General features: G+C 46.2%; 1 long non-coding RNA gene across 1 annotated transcript; it reads right to left on the reverse strand.

Annotated features, from left to right (window-relative positions):
* Positions 1 to 413: 413 nt before the first annotated feature.
* On the reverse strand, positions 414 to 6,079 carry LOC133062386 (uncharacterized). Its single transcript, XR_009694156.1, has 4 exons — positions 5,783 to 6,079; positions 4,249 to 4,570; positions 2,824 to 2,924; positions 414 to 1,758 (listed from the first exon to the last, which is right to left on the reverse strand). It is a non-coding gene; the product is annotated as an uncharacterized LOC133062386 (long non-coding RNA).
* Positions 6,080 to 6,836: the final 757 nt, after the last annotated feature.

Genomic DNA, 6,836 nt, shown 5'->3' on the forward strand with positions numbered 1-6,836 from the left:
AGAAAGAAATAAAACACAAGAGTTCAGAATTCACGAGAATACTGTAGAGCGGCTGAATTAACCATCCAGAAATCACCCTGCCTCCAGATTTCTTATGTGACATAACAGACATTCTCATTGTTTGGGTAAGTGCTCAGTCACTCAGTCGTGTCTGGCTCTTTGTAACCCTTTGGAATGTAGCCTGCCAGCCTCCTCTGTCCATGGGAGTTTTCAGGCAAGAATGCTGAAGTGATTTTCCACTTACTACTCCGGGGGAAATCTTCCTAACCCAGGGATTGAACATGCATCTCCTGTCTCCTGTGTTTCCTGCAATGCCGGGGAATTCTTTACCCGCTGAGCCATCGGGGAAGCAAAAAATTGATATCAAGTCCTTTTAAAGGAAAGTCTGTTTCCTGTACTCAAAAGCACCCTAATCGAATTAGCTGATTTTATTTTCATTAAGAGCTCATATCAAAGGAGGTCTCTTTATCCAGTCAAAGGTATACTTACAGGTTCATTTAGTATTCTTCATTATTTACAAATAGCAGAGTGAAATGAGAACTATATTTATATATCTATATCCATATTCATCCCTTCATCTTTCTATCCTTCCATCCCTCTGTCCATCTCTTAATCTAGCTATGAGTTCCACAGTCAGAAAAGCTCAGAAAAAAAGTCAGGCAGTGATTACTGCCTACTTTTGGAGAATCACAATCAACATTAATGTATTAAAGCCCTTGAGGAGTTCTGCAGTAAAGAAACTTCTTTAACTCCATATTTCCTTGATTTTTGCTTGTTTGTTTGTTTTGTTATTGAATCACAGAACCCTTCTTTGAGCAGACATTTTAACAGCAATCCAATTTGGGAAACGTGTACATGACTGTGTGACTCTCTCTCTCCTTAGATCCCGCACACACTTTTAAGAGGACAATTGTTCCCTCTGAAGGCAACACTTGTTATTCTGAAGCACTGAAGCAAAACCTCCAGCACATTTGGAATCTGCTTAGATGTTTACAGATAGCTTTGTGTTAATTTCTATACTAAATATATATATTTCTGGCCTTGGCGTATTGTTTGTGATTCACCACCACATTCTAGGAAGCTCCACTCTCACTCATCATCCTGCTTGAGCTAACCATATCTGACACAAACCGTTCTCATTCATGGTGGCCCCAGCCCATTTATACCATCCATAGCCCAAGAGGCAATCTTGTGCTTGTGTTTTAACATAAAGTTCAAATCACATGCATACTAACACTACTTCATGAGCAAGAAATTACCACGTCTGGTTCATTGACATTTACTTCTGGGAACCATTTCAATCAGATTAATCCGTTTATCTAAATAATCTTCCACTCACTTCACAACATCAGAACTCACCAATACATTTTCTACCAATGCTTCCAACCTTCCTTTTTGTAGACTGAAGTGCAGGATTCATCATCACCTGTAGTTCTGCAAACTGGACATTATCAGAGTGTAAGGGAGCTGAAATAAGAGCCTCTATCCCATCAGAGTTTGAGCAAAGGGGAAAAAAGTGGGGCAGTGGAGATGTCCATCCATCTCTGACATGACTGCTGGAGAGTGTGGCTTAGATGCGCAGTAACAAGTATGCCTTGCATTAGGACTGGTAGCTTATGCTGCAGCAACAACCCAGGAGTGGCAGATTAAAAACAAAGAGTTATTTCTGGTCCGCATCACATGCCCACTTTGGGCCAGCTGAAGCTCTGCTCCATGTCAGCTTCACTCAGGAACACAGCAGTTGGAAAACTGCCAATCCTGGTGGCAGAGAGGGAAATGTTAGTACGGCAAGCCTCACATTGACTCTCAGAGCCTCCACCCAGGGGTGAGCACATCCCCTCTGCTCACGTCTCATTGGCCTCATGTGAGCTCCATTACTACGGACCCCCCACCCTGAGCCCCAGAGCTAGAGAGATGTGTTCTCCCTGAGCAGGCCTCACTGGAGAAGCCACGGGCTTTGTCCCACTGCCCTGTCTCCCCTAAGAGCAAAGCCACACATATGCTCTCTACAGACAGATGGATCCCAGAGAGAGAGGCTAACAGGGGATAAACTCCCTTAACTCTCCAGTCAGGTGAGAAGCGACCAGCAAAAACAAATCACAACAGGACTTTTGCAAAATAGGTCTTCCACTTACTTGTTGTCTTCTGCGGTGTTAAGTTCTTGGTTCACTCTTGAGCTCTCTTCTTCAAGTTCCCCACCTTCTTCTCCGTTTGCTTTCCCATCATTCTAGCCTAATTCATCTCCCTCCTGTAAGAACTGTGAATCCCACTCTACTGCTGGATGCCTGTCTACCTGAGCCAATAACCCAACCCTTGAGTTACTAACAGGACAACGTGATGCTTAGTTCAGTCTGAGAAAAGTCTCTCTGTGACTCGCCACCAGAGGTTTCCGATGGAAACATTGAGCAAGTAGATGAGTGAAGAGATACCATCGAATGCCCAGTACAGTAGGCACTTCAGTGTGAATTTCAGTGTGAGTTTCCCACCTTCAGCATCTTTGCTGATTCCCGTCCCCCTCCCACAGCAGTATCTTTCATTTGAGCTCTTTCTTTATCCAAATCCCAACAGGTCTCCCAGTGTCAATCAAGCTCAGATCCTACCTCCCCTAGACACATTCCCACATTGACCTATAGTGATGGTGACCCATAGTGATACTCTGTCTACACAACTTGGAGCTCAGGTAGCAGAACCGGGAGGTGGTAGAACCAGGGATTGAACCCCTGTACTCTGCCTCCAGAGCCCAGGCACCTGACCTCTACCCTAAAGAACAGATGGGACAAGAAGAGAACTAGGGCCTTCTGAAATCAATCACATAGGGCATACCTTGAGCCAGACAGACTTGGGTTCAAGTTCTTGCTTTCCTGCTCGCTAGAGGTTTTATTTTAAACAAGTTACTTCACCTTTCTGGGCCTTAGTTCCCTCAGCTGTGAAACAGAATAAGGGAGATTAATATATAACACATGTCTGACAACTGTAGACTTGTGATCAATGTTAGGTGTGAACTATTCTCCTGTTCTCTCTTCGTCTAAAACCAGAATCTTTATACCAATCAGACTGCACCCCGTCTGTTCACTCTGCACTTTGTTCTCTGGCTTGCAAACACAGAGCAAGGAAAGAAAAGTATCTGATAAAGGAGTTTCCAGGCTGGCCAAGCAGTGAAGGGACCACAGAGAGCTCTGTGCAGCATTGGTACCCAGGAGCACTAAGGCCCCCATGAGACCAGAGTCCCCTGACCTCAACTGAGAGTCAAGATGTGGTTGAGAAGACAATGCAGTTCCCTGGGTATTTATTGTTACTCCTCCTTAAGAGCCTTCCTTTCCTTCCCCTCTTTAGCCCTTTATCAGATATTTCAAATTTATTAATAGGTCCCAAGTCCAATGATGAGCTACACATAATAAAGCAAACCAATATTTCCTCTACATAAGGACATTCTGTATAAAATGACAGAGACGTGGCATAGCCGCAAAGAGGGCTGAGCTGGTTAAATTCACTTTTACAAAAAGAGGAACTCTCTTCCCTCTGGTGTCACCTCCAACAATACTGCAGGCAATGTAATAGCTTCATGCGAATAGCCGTGTCTGGATCACAAGTCCTGGCCTTCTCTGATGCAAATACTGGTTTGGGTTGCTGATCCTTCAGCAGAAGAGCTGTGTGAGAAGATGTGGCCTGGAGAGAATCTACCTGGATTTAACTCCTAAACTTGCTTCCTAAATAACTTCCCTGTTGGCTCACACGGTAAAGAAACTGCCTGCAATGCAGGAGAAACTGGTTCGATCCCTGGGTCAGGAAGATCCCCTGGAGGAGGGCATGGCAACCCCCTCCAGTATTCTTGCTTGGAGAACCCCATGGACAGAGGAGCCTTACAGGCTATAGTCCATGGGGTCACACAGAGTCAGACACGACTGAAGAGACTTAGCATGCTGACCCAGGGTGGATGGGGGCGGGGAGCTGAGGTAGAGGTGGAGCAGTGACAGATACATCAAGAAGTGAGATGGGAAGCTGACCATGAACCCCATGACTGGGCAGTTTCCAAGGAACATAGGACAGTCTTCCACGTATTCACTGAGCACTTCTTGAGGGCGAAACCCCAGTGTGGAAAGCAAAACTCCACAAATCCTAGCGATACAGATGCTGCAGTCAAAATCTCAGTGGGCTACTGGGTGCCCCGGAGCATATTATTTAACCCTTCAAAGGCTCCACACCTGAGCTTTAAAACATGCTGAAGAGGTTAACAGGACGAAGTCCTACCTGGCACAGAGCAGGCACTTAAACAAGGCTGGTTTCGGGGACTTCCCTGGTGGTCCAGTGGTTAAGACTTCACCTTCCAATGCAGCGGGTGTGGGTTTGATCCCTAGTCAGGGAGCTAAGCACCCACATGCATCATAGCCAAAACACCAAAACATTAAAAAAAAAAAAAAAAAAATGGGAGCGATATTGTAACAAATTCAATAAAGATTTGAATTTATAAAAACAAACAAAAAAAACAAGGCTGGTTTCTTTCTGGTCCTCTAAAAGAACAAAGCAGGAGAGGCTTCTGTAATCTTCCTCTCCACTGACGTCCATTTAGGCACTGTGAGAGGAGAAAAGACATGAAACGCCTTCCTGTAGCTGCACAGCCAAGGACTGACTGCCTGGCCCCCGAAGTCAGCAAGCAGACCGGGAACGGCCCTTGATGGAACTTCTGTCAGCCCTGCAACAGCCAGTAAGTACATGTTTATTGAACACCTACTACGTGCCAAGTGCTGGTTAAAGCACAGCCACTGCCAGCCCCAAAAGTGCTTTGTGCAGATGAGAAAAGGTTGCCCTTTCTGGCAGATACAGCCCCGTCAGCACACAGTTTGGCAAGCGAGAAGACTCTTTGTGTCAAGTGAAAAAGTGCCCCTTCATTTGAGTGGACGCAGCCCATGCTGGCCTCATGCCTTGGCAGGCAGAGTGAGTGGCTTTAGGCCCTGCAGACCTCCCTCATCCGGGCAGCCTCGCCATGTATATGTGCCCCACGAGGCGCAGCATCTCCAAAGTCGTGCATTTCTCTTAAAGATAAATGTGCTCTGTTGAAGGGCTTCTCTTTTATTCTCTCCTTTCAGACATGGGAAAATATCCTTTCTTTTATGAAATGATGCTAATAGTAGATGGCAGTTGTTTGTTTTATCTCTTTTGTGAACTGTTCTTAGCAAAGTAAAGTTGGCAACTTTATGTCAGTACTTTTGTTTTGGACATTTTTCTGGTCTGTAAAAAATTCAAAACTTTAAGAATCATTGTGGGAGGTGTTGTGTGGTGAGAAGCCCTTCTGTTCAAGGAAAAGAAAAGCCATGCAAGACCCCACAACCTGGGCAGGTACTCTGTTGCCATCAGGGTCTCTGAGCTTCAGCGGTCTGCATGACATTACATTTCAGAATCACTGCGTTGCTATGGTTATCATCAGATCTCTGTAATTACCTTGGAAGTTGCTGTCTTTGAGACTTATGAGGTCCATGCCATGCAGATATTCAAAAAGAAAGGTTTTTGTGTCTGAGAAGTGTGCATGCTGACAATAAATGGCATTGCTCAAACACAGCTGCACACACACACACACACACACACGTGAAAGTACTCATACGCACAGGAGAATCATCATCTCTTGCATGCTTTGGTGGTTAGATTTGTGGACTTCACATGAGGTTCACACAGTTATAGGAAGGCAGGTCTTGGCTCCAGTGATAAATCTGGACTTACTCTCTTAGCCAGGATTCTCTGGCTCCAAACAAAAAACTGGTCTCACTTAAACTAGAGTGTATTGTCTCACCTCATTGAGAAATGAGTGTTTGTGTCAGGTACGGCTTGATCCAGGGACTCAGGATCAGGATTTGCCAGGTGGTTCAGTGGTAAAGAATCTACCTGCCAATAGAGGAGACACAGGAGACGCAGGTTCGATCACTGGATCAAGGAGATCCCCTAGAGGAGGAAATGGCGACCCACTGCAGTATTCTTGCCTGGAAAATCCCATGGGCAAAGGAGCCTGGTGGGCTACAGTTCGTGGGGTTGCAGAAGAGTTGGACACGACTGAGCGACTGAGCTCATGGCGCACCACCCCTAGGCAATCTGCTTGCTCTCGTGAGTTCCCCTGTGAAGGCCTCACCACGTGGTCAGCTTGCTGCCAAATTTCAAGCCTTGGATTGACCAGGAAAAAAAGAGAGCTTATCTCCTCAACAGTTCAAACAAACAAAAGGTCTGCACCTTGGTCTCAGCCTGAATTAGATCATAACAGAAGCCCATCTCTGAACCTATCACTGTGACTGGGGATATGCCCAAAGCTGGAGCAGTACTGCGGGGAAGCATACGTTTCTAGAACTGGGATCCCCAGTCTCCAGGCCACGGACCAGTACCTCCTGTCAGATCAGCGGCAGCATTAGATTAAAAATAAAGCATACAATAATTGTAATGTGCTTGACTCATCCCCAAACCATCCCCCACCCTCTAGTCTGTGGAAAAATCACCTTCCATGAAACCAGTCCCTGACGCCAAAAGGGCTGTGGACTTCTGCTCTAGAACAAAGTCAGGGTCAAGGGACGCAGCCAGCCAAACTTACTTTCTCTCCCCAAAGGAGAGGGATCTAAGAAGTTAGTGGCGAGAGAGACATCACCTGGGCTGCTTATTCTCCTTTTGCCTCCCCTCACCCCCGCATCTCTTCTCCCCACTACCCTTGCTCAACCTGATCCACACTCTGTGTTCTGAGATGCTGTCGCCGCAAGGCTTCCTCCCAGGCCCCTTGCCTCTGACCATTGATTGGATCAGACAAACCAGAAGCACAGCAGGTCTGCGGGTGGGGGCAAAAGAGGTGGGTGTTTCTTCCCTGCCCG

Source organism: Dama dama, chromosome 1 (genome assembly GCF_033118175.1).
Source record: "Dama dama isolate Ldn47 chromosome 1, ASM3311817v1, whole genome shotgun sequence".
NCBI classification, from domain to species: Eukaryota; Metazoa; Chordata; class Mammalia; order Artiodactyla; family Cervidae; genus Dama; species Dama dama.